General features: G+C 37.4%; 1 pseudogene; it reads left to right on the top strand.

The window, feature by feature from the left end:
* The first annotated feature begins 12,537 nt into the window (after positions 1 to 12,537).
* LOC105879041 (SCY1-like protein 2 pseudogene) lies at positions 12,538 to 15,470 on the top strand (annotated as a pseudogene).
* The last annotated feature ends 228 nt before the right edge of the window (positions 15,471 to 15,698 follow it).

Raw genomic sequence — 15,698 nt, 5'->3', positions numbered from 1 at the left:
ACATACTCTGTAACATTTCATTATGATTTAACATATTAAAGATACATTTAAATGTAAAATGCCTCCTAGAGGCATGACCAGGCAAGGAAGAATGGGGGGAAATTAAAAGAAGGCAAACCCAGGAACAAATTAATATATTCAGAGTTCTGTCTACAGACAGCTCTAGTTGATTTAGAAAAAGTACCCTTTCAAGTTAAAAAAAATACTACAGAAAAACCTTCTAGACAAGAGGTGATTTCTGTCCTAAGTAAGAAAATTATCTGAAATTATTTTCTCCAACATAGTTCTATGAATAGTAGCATGGCAAAATGTTGTGTCCCATAGAAGGAGGCCATTCTGTGACTTTATTTGGGAATACATGTCATATCATAAGCCCTTGGAGATTACTACAATAAATTTTAGCATTTTCAAGACGCAGCAATCATCCATTTTGCATTGTGGGACACGGTATTTCTCAGCCTTGTCAATTCCCAGAAAGCCTCCTCAGCTGCCCCCGCCGGCTTTTCCCTTCAAGAAACATCATTCAGGATAAGTGTTTCGTGGTTCATACACACTTTGGATAATGCTAGTCCAAGAGTATGAGCGATTTTAGCTATCAAAGTTCTTTTATAATCCACTCTATATATGTTTTTAAAATACCAAACAACACAAGCCTCGTGTTTTAATCACTTACAGGTAAAATGTGGATCATCGTATCTAGACAGCAAGATTGACCTCACCTCTGGAATATATCTGGAAATGATATGTGTGGGCATATCAATGAGTTAATTTAGAATTTATAAATTGCTTTGGATGTGAAACTTATACAAATGCTGCAAGGTGAAAATTACCCTGCAAATACTCATCCTAACACCCCTGAAAATACTGTGCTTGAATTTCCTGACAATGAAATACATGTTTTAAAAAGATGCTTTTCTCTAAAGAATGGCAAAAAAATTAAAATGAAAGATAAACATAAAAAAGTGGCTACAAATGCTACCACCCATAGTGAGGATATTTCTTTTCCAAAATATGTAGCTAGAATCATAAAGCTCTACAAAATTGCACAGCAATTCTGTCACTGTATTGACAAAAAAAGAGACAAAAAGCAAACCAACAATTGCAGCGCAAAGCAACAGTGGAAAGATTGGAAAAAATCTAGGATAGTTGCAAAAAGATATCTAGCTCATGATTACAAGGTTTCTGTTGAAAAGTGCTCCAAGTTGTGATACCTACAAAATCTAGAATAACCCTCAAAAATTAGAAAAAAATTACACAAGGATAGAAATTTTCAGAGGCATATATAACTAAATAGATTCCATCACACCCTATGTTAATGTTACCACTGCCTATTTCTTGCTATAAATACCATGGGCTTCATTCTCTCCTAGTGGTCAGTCAAAATCTTTGTGCTTTTTCCTTTTTAATTTTTGCATTTTTTTTTTTTTTTTTGAGGCAGTGTCTTGCTCTGTTGCCCAGGCTGGAGTGCAGTGGCACCATCACAGCTCACTGCAGCCTTGAATGCCTGGGCTCAAGCAATCCTCTGGCCTTAACCTCCTGAGTATCTGGAACTACAGATACCCTCCCCCACACCCAGCTAATTTGTTTATTTTTTGTAGAGATGGGAATCTTACTATTGCCAGGCTGGTCTCTAACTCCCGACATCAAGAGATCTTCCCACCTCAGCCTCCCAAAGTTCTGGGATTACAGGTATGAGCCATGGGGACCACCCTACATTTGTGCTTTCTCTATACCTCATGTGTGACACTAATAGTCTTAGCAAGCATTCTAGTCATATTCTCGTCATGGGAAATTTGGAGTAGTCTCAGAATCCTGATATTTCAGAACAAGGGAGACTGGGCAATCGCCTGATCCGTTCCTTGAGAAATGCTGGCAGAGAAAAAAAATACAGACCGCATCAAGGCAGGGGTGAGGAAAGAGCTGGAGATGTGAAGATTCAACAGGTGCACCGGACGCCCACGTGAAAACCACAGTCTGTAATTTCTGGTGAGGAAATTATTATATCTTTTGGATGAATACTTCCAAGACCATGGAATGGGAGCAAGACTACTGCTAGGTGAATGCTCATTTATTTTTGTAAGGCTGCCTGTGATATATGCTTTATAAAATGTAAAAGCAAGTTATAAAAAGAAGTAGAGAAAAGATTACTATTTATAAACTCCAAATAGTGTGTGTCTTCCACATCTATTTCCATTGATTTAAAGTAACCTCAGAAAACAATGAATAAATAAACCTCACCAAAAGGCCTTAGGACTGAGGAATAAAAAAAAAATTCCTATTGGCAAACATCTAATATTAACTGTAAAAATCTATTTTTTAAAAATACTTCTTAAAGTTTTATTTTTCTCCTATCAAGTACTAACCAGGCTCAACCCTTCAAGTTTTCTTTTAACATTTCATAAAAGTCAGAAAAACAAGCAAGTCAAAGTTAACATGTGTGAAAAATTGAATTTCCTAGAAGCCAATTTTACCATTTTTGTTCTATCAATTCTCCTACATATTTTAAGATGTAAATTAGGAGGAGCTACTAATTTGCTTCTTGGAAAAGGATTAGGCCCAAGTACTTTCATCCTTTGGAGACACCATCCACCACGGCGGGATGGATGTGTATCTAGTGAAGCTACCAGACACCTCCTGTTCACTGTAGCGTGTTTCATAGAAAAGCAATCCGGCAAGTCTGCTCGGTTCTGGTCAACCTGGATCAAGGTTTCACTCTCACAGGTGATACACTCAGTGGACCTTAAAAATACTTAGATCTCATTTGGAAATCAGTCCTCAAATCAATGCCATCTGTCACATTTCAAATCCCTGTAGTCATGTGTCCTCACATAAATAATCTACGTTTAAGTAATGATTTCCCATCTTTTTTAAGTCTTACATTTTCTTACTTTAGGAGCCTTAGTTTAGATAGCTTCACCTCAACTAATTTCTCAGTGCCACTTCCACATAGTGCATATGTCCTATTTTCTAAATTTTAGGATGATCTCTTCTTTCTTTTCAAAAATAATCTTAAAATTGTCCTCCTCCTCATCATTGTCTTCTTTCTTGAGAGCTGCCTGCCTGGATTGCTACTTGCCATCCGCCTCTCTCTTTCCAAACTAAATGTAAACACTGTTCCTGGCTCTGCAATGATCTGGATTTTATTTCTTTATGTTCATTTTAAGGTAAATGAATTTGAGGCAGTTATTTTACCAAGTAAAAATATCATGTTTTTGATGGGTGAGGAAAAGAGTATGGTTATTAAACCAACTCCCACAGTGGTGACAGAAACCCACACACTGTAAACATTTACTTCCTTAAGAAATCATGTTTATTTTTATGTGATATCCATGAGCAAGGAAGTGTGTTTGTGTCCACAATGCTCATGCAGCTGCAAGTTTGCTGTCATACTTTCTTTGCTATGTTCTCTGCTCAAACTGTGAAGCACATTCGTATTTTGCCTCGTTACTGTAGACTGCATGTCTTAGCATCAGTCCTGCCATTTATACACTGCCACGCACTAACGGAGATCTCGGAAGCTGATTTCTCTCTTGGGAACCTTCAATGAGGAAATACTAGGACATCAAGAAAATGTTCTAATTTGCCATTTACAAAAATCAGTTCTCTTTAGTCTTAATCTCTTCTGCAGAGAATAACACTTTTTATTCTTGTGCTTTCAGCAAATCATAAGGAATTTTGCCTTGATCATTTTACATGTGTGTGGCACAGTGGAAGAATGCTCAACTGGGAACCAGGGGACAAAATTCCCAACCTTGACTATCATCATGTAACTCTAGGACTTAAGAAAGTCCCTTATCCATTATTATTTCCAAAAATTGAAGGGAGAAGTTGGACTACATTATCTCAAATGTGAATTTCTTGTTTATGAATCTATTCTTTATTTTCTTTCTCTAAAACAGGTAGGCAGAGTCTCAATATCCTATGTTTAATTCATGTGGTCGCACTTTTTAAATGTCTCTTTGTTGTGTTTCAATTTATGTATTTAGATTGTCACAATCCTATAACAAATTGTTTTTATTACTATTTTGGCCTTCTACCCAAGTGCTAAGTTAATTAGAGCCATCTCAAAAAAAAAAAAAGTTGGAATAAGGCAGTATTCCAATCTATAAACAAAAATGGGTTAATTAGCTATGATGTAAACTGTACATCCATAAAAGATAACTTTGAACATTTATGTACCCATACTAAAACATATAGCATTGTGGATATTGGAACAGATCTGCGATCATACTCTACATTTGGTTCTGCATCTTCCAAACCCCTCACATCCTCTGTCTAATACTTAATTCCTAAATGATAGGGGTAATTTCACAAACATTATAAACTTAAAATAGACGAATCTCATGGAAAATTCTATGGTTTTTATAGTAAGTAGCATTGAGAGTTGCTTCTAATTGACTTGTATTTCCTGTTTGTAGCAGCAGACAGAAAAGCATGGTTAAGATGAGAAGTTTTAGATTAATGGCTCCCAAACTCTAAGTGACATTACATATGAAAGGATTCCAAAGCCTCCTTCAAAACTGAAAGCAGAATTTCACTTTAATAGGCAACAAGACTGTACCAGCTGGCTGCAGTACATGTACTTGGCATGCTGGTTGCTAAGTTTATTAGATACTTTGTAGCCCTGGAAACTGCAGATTACAGAGCTGCTTCCCACATGCTACATCAACAAGAGTCAGTCAAGCTGCTGATAATGATGGAGGAGTGAAGAAGCCAGCGCGCTCATGGTGTGAGGAGTCAGTCGGACGCTGTTAAAGAAGCATTTTCAAGTACTTACTATGTTCATGCTTTAATTATTGCCTGTTCTCCCTTGGTTGCAATTCTCTTTTGAAGGCTTTACAAAAAAAATTTCTCTTTGGATTATTTTTCCTATTCAAATTGGTTAAATGCATGTTTGCCTTGACCAACTCCTACCCCATCTCCACTTTAACACTGAGGAAATAAAAGGCCACAGAATTTGACATTATTTTAGTCCTAAACACTACCATTTACTATTTCACCGAAGTATTAGATTAAACAATATTGACATAATTTTTTGGTCAAAAATAGTTTAGTCATTTCATATGTTTCAGCCTAATATTAGGACAGTCCCCAAGATGATGTGCATCTAATAACTGCCTGCGGTATGCACAACCATTGCATATAATGTGCAGCAGTCAAATAAGTTCTGTAGTACTAACACTATGTACTTATAAAGAGATGCCTTTTTGAGCTGCTAACCTACCAGCATGAATATTATCTAATACCTGGTCAATATTAATACCCCAAACACTTAAATCAAAATCTGGACTACACCACACTGTGTGCTAATGTTGAGTGTTCTAGAGCCTAAAGAAATGACTACCACTAACTGGACCACTCTTTAAGAGTATGATTTGGGATAAAGCTCTTATCTTCTCTTCACTACATTTCTTCATCTGTAAGACTGGGTGATTGGAAATGGCTATTATACATTAGCCCTAATATTTTAAATATCTTTTCTAGCACAAATAATCTATAATTTCTAGTGAAATACCTTGAATATTTGAGGATGCAGAGTCACAAGAATAACAAAAACGTGGAAAGCAGTAAATCAATCTCAGTGTTTCTGGGGCCTGTTTTTGCCACTACACAGTGAAAAATGGCTTAGTTTGGCATGTAGGGTGAGGGGGAAAAAAGCATCCAAGAAATGAAATTGGATAAATTTAGATGTTTTGTGATTGTAACTACTGAATACGTTTTAGACTGGCAGAATATGTTCTCCAATATTGGAGTACTGTCAAAATCCATTGAAATCATTCCAGAAAATGTTAAATGGTGATAAGAGGGCTAAGATTTAAGCTGATAACTGACTGTAGTAAAGACCTACTCACATTGACAAATTTGTTGAGGGATTTTGACCCAGCAGATCACTCAAGGAATGGAAGTCTTCATGCAATTCCTAAGGGTGAGGGGAAGCTATTTCCACCTCAACTCCAGGCTCAGCTGGAACATTTTAGGGTCTAACTGCATCCAGTGGTAGCAACCTAATTTATAACCTGCAGAAAACATGTAGGTAATTGTAAACTTTTGTATGATTACTAACAGAAGTATGGACTTTTGTATTTAGGTGATGAAAATCTTATCTTCAAAAAGATAACAGTAAATAATTTGCCAGAAGTAAAATACTTTTTCTCTTTTTTTGTGAATTTAATGAAGAAGGCAGAGAGAGAATGTGTGAGAAAGAAGAAGTGAAGAGAGAAGAAAGTTCTAAAGTCAGAGATGGTAGAAATAGAAGAAAAGAAAGAAAGACAGAAGGAAAACTACCCGCTTCCCCCCACCAACAAAAAAAAAAAAAAAAAAAAAGAAAAGAAAAGAAAAGAAAAGGAGACATAAAAGGAAGGGAGTAGCTAATGGAAGTGAAAGACAAGTAGGTAAGCTAGCTTCCAGTCCAATATGTAATCATAAAACTACGCTATTGAAAATCATCAGGAAGCCAAACGGAAGTAATTATTTTTAAAATCCCCAAACTGTCTGCAACTTCATGTACTTTCTAAATGGAGAACAATAATTTATATCAGTGAAAATTCGCACCATAATTTCTTCCTTCCTCAGACATTTGTCTGAACAACAATTGAGCATAGAGATTTTGGAAATAGGAATAGGTGACCCAAAGATTAGTGGAGCCAACTGTTTACATGGATGTGGAAAGAGAAGGCCCCAAAGGAATTATGTAATAGAGGCTAGAGCAATCAAAATATTCTTCATGAGTTACTAAAATGGGAGGCCAGGTAACATGGTAGAAGACTAAATCCAAATAGTGAAAGAGCCTAGGATCTTTCTTCCTTTCTTGTATTAGGGGTGTCTCAGATATTAATTGGTTTGTGACACTGCGGCAAAGATTCATGTATTCAAAATTTTAGTAAGCCTGCTGTGTGAAGATACTTGAGTATTTTATGGGACCAAGAAAAGTAGTTAAGAACCACATGGGTCAGTATAGTTTGATCAGTGACAACATTTATGGGTCAGTGACATTATATATGCCAGATGAACAAACTGTGTGGAATCCAGAAGAACTTAGAAGAAGCCAGAAATCAGGTGAAATTAGTATAAATTTAAGGGCAATTTATAAGATATTCAATAGAGTCTCTAGATGCTCTTTTAAATATCCAAGAGCAGATAGATAAAGTCAATTTTGGATTTGATTTTAAAGTTTTGTTTGGGAGCACCTGAACTCTGAAATAATACTTTGATTCAGGCTGGATTAAGTCAAAATCCTGCACAGTAGCCAGGAACCATTCCCAAAGAGTTAAGTCATGGAGCAAGAAAATTCACAGTGTGAATTAACTTGATCTGTCTCCAATGGCATTGGGAACATCTCCAAAGATAGAGAAAGAAATTTTAGAAACCACTTGAAAGCTGGCCCTAGGACCTTTAGAAGCCTTAGCATATGAGATTGGATAATACATATAGAAATTCAGATGTGGGTAATATTATAACATTACTAGAGTTCCCTCGTAAAGTATCAGAAAAAGAACAATCCAGGCTTGATAGATGCACACAGGACATTTAATAAAATGTAACCTTGATTCATCATAAAAACCCTAAATGATCAAATGACACTCTGTAAATGGGCCCCCTGCACTCGAATGTTTATAGCAGCACAATTCACAATCGCAAAGGTATGGAAACAACCTCGGTGCCCATCAATACATGAGTGGATTAATAAAATGTGGTATATGTATACCATGGAGTACATTCAGCTTTAAGAAACAATGGTGATATAGCACATCTTATATTTTCCTGGTTAGAGCTGGAACCCATTCTACTAAGTGATGTATCTCAAGAATGGAAAAACAAGCACCACATGTACTCACCAGCAAATTGGTATTAACGGATCAACACCTAAGTGGACATACAGGAATAATATTTATCAGGTGTCGGGTGGGTGGGAGGGGGGAGAAGGGGATGGGTGAGATATGTCAAACATAATGAGTGAGATATGCAACGTCTGGGGGATGGTCACGCTTGAAGCTCTGACTCGAGGGAGGAGGGGGGCATGGGAAATATACGTAACCTTAACATTTGTACCCCCATAATATTCTGAAATTAAAAAAATGGAAAAAAACCCTAAATGAATTTGCTATAGAAGGAACATACTTCAATATGATAAAGGCTACATAACACAGCTAACCTTATACCGAATGGAGAAAAATTGAAAGCTTTTCTTCTAAAATCTAGAACAAGACAAAGACGCCTATTTTCATCACTTTTATTTAACATAGTACTAGAAGTTCTAGCTAGAGCAATAAAACAAGAGAAAGAAGTCCAGGCTATCCAAATTAGGGAGAAGAAAGAGAAGATATTACAACACTGCAAGAGGCAGAAGGAATTAAGTTATTAGAAAAGGAGGACAAAAAGCTTTCAGGGTTGGCAGTGATAATAAATCTAAGCAAACTACTAGACTCTAATGAAAAGACAGTGCGTGTTGGACTGCATGTAATTTATAAGTATTGGGAAGGGCAAATCAAATTTGTCACCATTTATATATTGTCTAAGATAGCAACCCCACAAGGAAGAAAGTGAGTAATTATTAGACTCTCAAAAAATGTTTTACAAGTTTGCTGGATATAAAACTTATATGTAAACATTAATTGCATTTTATGTATTAGAAAATATACTCTAGGAAGATATTTTCAATTACAAAAACAAAAATATGTCTAGGAATAAATCTAACAAAATATGTGCAAGGTTTTCACAAAGAAAATATTTTTAAAAATTAAAGGGAATTAAATAAAAACTACGTGGAAGATTTACTTTGGTTGTGGATAGGAAGATTTCATGACATGAGGTAATCAATTATTCCTAAACTGAGTTCTAATCAATATCTAAACAGAATTTGATAGATAGAATGATGATATTTGATAGCATAAAGAAGTGACTATAATCAACAATAAGTTATGCTATACTTTAAAATAACTAAAAGGGTGGATCTGGAATGTTCCTAACACAAAGAAATGATAAATGCTTGAGATGATAGATGCCCCAATTAATCTGCTTTAACTAAACATCATATGTCTGTATCACAATACACATGTACCATATAAATATATACAGCTATTATGTACCCATAATGATTAAAAGTAAAGTTTTTAAAATTAGCATGCTGATTCAGAAATGTGGGTCTCTGAAGCACAAAAAGAGGTGTACATCTGAAGAGAAAGAGGATATGGCAGGGTGCAGGCTAGCTTTGATGTGGAATATGAAAAAGCCAGGAGCAGCAAGAAGTCTTAAAGAAAAAGGGAAATGTAAGAAGATTTACTCTAGATATCAAGAATTATACCATGGAAGTAATTAAGACATCAATGTTATGGCACAAGAATGGAAAATGTGACCAACGGAACAGCAGAGGGTGGCCTGAAAAGAGATCATCTATACACTGAAATTTAAAAGATTATGACATTTTCTTCATTTGGGTTTTATTTTTCGTTTTTCTAGAAATTTATTTATTAAATCATCTAATGTATACTTTTAACAACTTCATTTTTTTTCAGCATATTATGGGGTACAAATGTTTAGGTTACTTGTGTTGCCTTTCCCCCCTTCTCCCCCACCCCGGAGTCAGAGCTTCAAGCGTGACCATCCCCCAGACGGTGCACATCTCACTCATTATGTATGTATATGCCCACCCCCTCTCCCCCTCCACCTGCCCGACACCCAATAAATGCTATTTCTATATGTCCACTTAGGTGTTGATCAGTGAAACCAATTTGCTGGTGAGTACATGTGGTGCTTATTTTTCCATTCTTGATATTCTTCACTTGGTGGAATGGGTTCCAGCTCTATCTAGGAAAATACAAGAGGTTATATCACCATTCTTTCTTATAGATGAGTAGTACTCCATGGGCAAAGATGTGGAAACAACCGAAGTGCCCATCAACACATCGGTGTTCATTTGTTTTTGACAATCAAAGAGGGAAACTATGCAGAATTTAATAATAAATTTGTTATTTACATTAAAAAAGGGAGGTTGGGATCCCTAAATTATCTATAAAGAACCAAAATTAATGAGATCACATAACAGAAATCAAGATTTCCATGGCTAAGATCAAGCCCATGAGGGCTGTGGCAGTTAATTTTAGGAGTCAACTTCACTGGGCCATGGGGTTCTGGCGTATATGCTGAACATTATTCTGGGTGTTTTCTGTGAGGGTGTTTTTGGATGAGATTAATGTTCAAATCCATAGGCTGAGTAAAGAAGATTGCCCTCCCTAACGTGGGCGGACCCCCTCCAATCAGTCAGTGGCCTGAAGAGAACAAAAAGCTGGCACTTCTCCAAGTAAGACTTTTCCCGCCGGATTATCTTGGAACTTCAGCATTGCATCTGATTCTAAAGCAGCTTCCAGCCTTCAGACTGGAACTGGCAAATTTACTGTAAGATTTTGGACTTTCTAACTTCTATAATTATGTGAGCCAATTCCTTTTTTTTTTCAAGATTATTTTTTACATTTTTTTATTGCAGCACAATATGGGGGTACAAATGTTTACGTTACATATACTGCCTTTGCCCCACCCGAGTCAGAGCTTCAAGTGTGTCCATCCCCCAGACAGTGCACATCGCACCCATTAGGTGTGAATATGCCCATCCTCCCCTTCCCACCTGCCAATTCCTTTTAATAAATCTCTTTATCATCTATATCTGCAACATCTCCGATGTTTCTAGGGAGAATCCTGACTCATGAAGGAATCTTAACTCCTTCAAAAGACTTAAATCTAAGTCTAATATAGACGAAATAGATTTGCTGTTTTACTGGTTGCTACCAAAAATTGCCCTGGCTACAAAGCAAGAATTTTATTTTTCAAAGAACCAACTTTTTGTTTTACTAATCTTCCATATAGTTTCCCTGTTGTCAATTTCATTTAGTTCTGATTTGATCTTAATGATTTCACTTCTTCTGCTGGGTTTGGGGTTGGTCTGTTCTTCTTTTTCCAGCTCTTTGAGATGATTCATTAGGTTGTCTATTTGTGATCTTTTCGACTTTTGGATATAGGCATTTATGGAAATAAACTTTCCTCTCAGGACTGCTTTAGCTGTGTCCCACAGGCTTTGGTAACTTGTGTCTCCTTTGTCGTTTAGTTCAAATAATCTTTTGATTTCCATCTTGATTTCCTCATTTATGAAGTGATCATTCAGCAGAAGGTTGTTTAGTTTCCATGACTTTGTGTAGAAGTGAGAATTCCTGTTAGGATTGATTTCTACATTTATTCCATTGTGGTCTGAAAAGATATATGGTATAATTTCTATTTTTTTAAAATTGTTTGAGACTTGCTTTGTGTCCTAGGATATGGTCAGTCTTAGAGAATGACCCCATGAGCTGATAAGAAGAACGTATATTCAGTGGTTTGGGGGTAGAATGTCCTGTAAATGTCAGTCAGCCCCATTTGTTCTAGAGTTTTGTTTAAGTCCATTGTTTATTTATTGATTTTCTATTTGGAGGATCTGTCCTGTGCTGTCAGTGGGGTGTTAAAGTCTTTGACTATTATGGTGGTGTTGTTTATCCATTTGTTTAGGTCAAGTAGAGTTTGATTTATGAATCTGGGTGCACCAAGGTTGGGTGCATACATATTTAGAATTGTTATGTCTTCTTGTTGAACTGTACCCTTCACCATTATATAGTGACCTTCTTTGTCTTTTATTACTTTTGTTGATTTAAAGACTAAGTTATCTGTAATCAGCACCACCACACCAGCTTTCTTTTGGCTTCCGTTTGCTTGAAATATCGTTTTCCACTCCTTTATCTTTAGTCTAACTGCTTCCTTGCAGGTTAGATGTGTTTCCTGAAGGCAGCAGACACTTGGCTTGTGTTTTTTTTATCCATTCGGCCAGCCTATCTCTCCTGAGTGGGGAGTTTAAGCCATTCACATTTATTGAGATAATAGATAGGTGGGCCAGATTTCTGTTCATTATGTTGGGTTGAACTTTGTTGCTTTGTTTTCTCTCTTGAGCCATTGTAGTGTCCGGGCTTTGATCTTTAGCTTTGAGTAGATTTACATTCGTGAGTGTTTATTGTGCTGATCCGTGGGTAACACTGTTTTGAGTACTTCTTGAAGGGCTGGTCTTGTCTTGATGAATTCCCTCAGTCTTTGCTTATCTGAGAACGTCTTGATTTCTCCTTCATATACGAAGCTTAGTTTTGCAGGGAATAAGATTCTAGGCTGGGCATTGTTCTGTTTCAGAAGAGTGAGAACGGGGCCACAGTCTCTCCTTGCTTGTAAAGTCTCAGTAGAGGCACCGCCGACCTCCCTTACCCGCCACGCTCTCGCGGGGCTGCCGAGGCCGAGGCGGCGAGGAGGGAATGGAGAAGGCCCCCGGGGCTAGGCCTCCCGGCGGCCGGGCTGGCGGCTGTTGCCTGGGGAGGCCTCGAGGCGACTGGAGCCCGGGATCGGAGTCAGCTGGAGAGAGAGCCGCCCGCGCCGGCTTGCGAGCTCGGTTTCCGTGCGGAGATCTTGGTTCCTTTTGGGAAATTGGACACTACCCCAGGACTGGGTAGCTGTAACTACCCAATAAATATTGCAGCCATGCAGTCCATGCTTAATAAATTGAAGAGTACTGTTACAAAAGTCACAGCTGACGTCACTAGTGCTGTAATGGGAAATCCTGTCACTAGAGAATTTGATGTTGGTCGACACATTGCTAGTGGTGGCAATGGGCTAGCTTGGAAGATTTTTAATGGCACAAAAAAATCAACAAAACAGGGATTGCTTGGCATTTTGTACGGAACCAGTTTTTGCCAGTTTAGCCAACGTTCTTGGTAACTGGGAAAACCTGCCTTCCCCTATATCTCCGGACATTAAAGATTATAAACTTTATGATGTAGAAACCAAATATGGCTTGCTTCAGGTTTCTGAAGGGTTGTCATTTTTGCATAGCAGTGTGAAAATGGTTCATGGAAATATTACTCCAGAAAATATAATTTTGAATAAAAGTGGAGCCTGGAAAATAATGGGTTTTGATTTTTGTGTATCATCAGCCAATCCCTCTGAACAAGAGCCTAAATTTCCTTGTAAAGAATGGGACCCAAATTTACCATCGTTATGTCTTCCAAATCCTGAATATTTGGCTCCTGAATACATACTTTCTGTAAGCTGTGAAACAGCCAGTGATATGTATTCTTTAGGAACTGTTATGTATGCTGTATTTAATAAAGGGAAACCTATATTTGAAGTCAACAAACAAGATATTTACAAGAGTTTCAGTAGGCAGTTGGATCAGTTGAGTCGTTTGGGATCTAATTCACTTACAAATGTATCTGAGGAAGTCCGTGAACATGTAAAACTACTGTTAAATGTAACTCCGACTGTCAGACCAGATGCAGATCAAATGACAAAGATTCCCTTCTTTGATGATGTTGGTGCAGTAACACTACAATATTTTGATACCTTATTCCAAAGAGATAACCTTCAGACATCACAGTTTTTCAAAGGACTGCCAAAGGTTCTACCAAAACTGCCCAAGCGTGTCATCGTGCAGAGAATTTTGCCTTGTTTGACTTCAGAATTTGTAAACCCTGACATGGTACCCTTTGTTTTGCCCAATGTCCTACTGATTGCTGAGGAATGCACCAAAGAAGAATATGTCAAATTAATTCTACCTGAACTTGGCCTTGTATTTAAACAGCAGGAGCCAATCCAGATTTTGTTAATTTTCTTACAAAAAATGGATTTGCTACTAACCAAAACCCCTCCTGATGAGATAAAACACAGTGTCCTACCAATGGTTTACAGAGTACTAGAAGCTCCTTCCATTCAGATCCAGGAGCTCTGTCTAAACATCATTCCAACCTTTGCAAATCTTATAGACTACCCATCCATGAAAAATGCTTTGATTCCAAGAATTAAAAATGCCTGTCTACAAACGTCTTCCCTTGCTGTTCGTGTAAATTCATTAGTGTACTTAGGAAAGATTTTGGAATACTTGGATAAGTGGTTTGTACTTAATGATATCCTACCCTTCTTACAACAAACTCCATCCAAGGAACCTGCGGTCCTCATGGGAATTTTAGGTATTTACAAATGTACTTTTACTCATAAGAAGTTGGGAATCACCAAAGAGCAGCTGGCTGGAAAAGTATTGCCTCATCTCATACCCTTGAGTATTGAAAACAATCTTAATCTTAATCAGTTCAATTCTTTCATTTCCGTCATAAAAGAGATGCTTAGTAGATTGGAATCTGAACATAAGACTAAACTGGAGCAACTTCATATAATGCAAGAACAGTAGAAATCTTTGGACATAGGAAATCAAATGAATGCTTCTGAGGAGACAAAAGTTACAAATGTTGGGAATCAGCAAATTGACAAGGTTTTTAACAACATTGGAGCAGACCTTCTGACTGGTGGGGAATCAGAAAATAAAGAGGATGGGTTACAGAATAAGCATAAAAGAGCATCACTTACACTTGAAGAAAAACAAAAATTAGCAAAAGAACAAGACCAGGCACAGAAGTTGAAAAGCCAGCAGCCTCTAAAACCCCAAGTGCATACACTTATTGCTCCAGTCAAACAGACTAAGGACTTGACAGACACATTGATGGATAATATGTCATCTTTGACCAGCCTTTCTGTTAGTAACCCTAAACTTTCTACTTCAAGTACCTTCACCTCTGTTCCTTCCATGGGCATTGGCATGATGTTTTCTACACCAATTGATAATACAAAGAGAAACTTGACGAACGGCCTAAATGCCAATATGGGCTTTCAGACTTCAGGATTCAACATGCCTGTTAATACAAATCAGAACTTCTTCAGTAGTTCAAGCACACCTGGAGTGAGCAAGATGACTCTGGGAGCAGCTCCCACTCTGCCAAACTTCAATGCTTTGAGTGTTCCTCCTGCTGGTTTGAAGCAGACCCAACAAAGACCTGCAGATATGTCTGCCCTTAATAATCTCTTTGGCCCTCAGAAACCCAAAGTTAGCATGAACCAGTTATCACAACAGAAACCAAATCAGTGGCTTAATCAGTACCTCCTCAAGGCTCTTCAGGTATGGGCAGTTCTGTAATGGGAACACAGATGAACATGATGGGACAATCTGCCTTTGGTATGCAGGGTAATCCTTTCTTTAGCCCACAGAACTTTGCACAGCCAAAGTTCCAACTACTATGACCAATAGCAGTTCGGCTAGCAATGATTTAAAAGATCTTTTTGGGTGAGGTGTCTTGCTTCTATTTTGAAGGATTACTCAGTTTTAATCACGGGTGAGCTGATTTGCATCTTAGTCTAGTTGGCTTGGAGGAGCTACTGCTGTGGGAAAGTGAATGGTTCTGTGACAGAGTATATCTGTTTCCGTGCCAGCATTGTAGTTGTATGGACTTCTAACCAGTTGAGTTTTTTAAAGCATCGAGGATTGTTTTTTCCTCTTACCAACTCCTCTTCAGGTTTTTAAAGACCCAACCTTTACCAATCTCAAAGAAAAAAAGGACAACTGAGTTATCTTGAATAGCAGAATTTTTAAATCACATGTTTATTTTGGCTTGTAAATCTTAGTGTTATTAAAAAAACTGAGTTGATGGTCATTGCAAGCTCTTCTATTAAGTACTATGTGGTACACAGTGTACCTTCACAAGTCATTAGTCTTTATTTTAATATGTGAAAAATCTTGATGCTGTATTGATTTGTTTGCATTTAGTATGACTGAGAGAGAAAATGGTAAGCATAAAGAGAAGGATCAGGTCATTTGC

The sequence above is a fragment of the Microcebus murinus genome, chromosome 27, assembly GCF_040939455.1.
Source record: "Microcebus murinus isolate Inina chromosome 27, M.murinus_Inina_mat1.0, whole genome shotgun sequence".
NCBI classification, from domain to species: domain Eukaryota; kingdom Metazoa; phylum Chordata; class Mammalia; order Primates; family Cheirogaleidae; genus Microcebus; species Microcebus murinus.
Note: the sequence above shows the minus strand (reverse complement) of the source record. Positions and strands in the feature narration are given on the sequence as shown.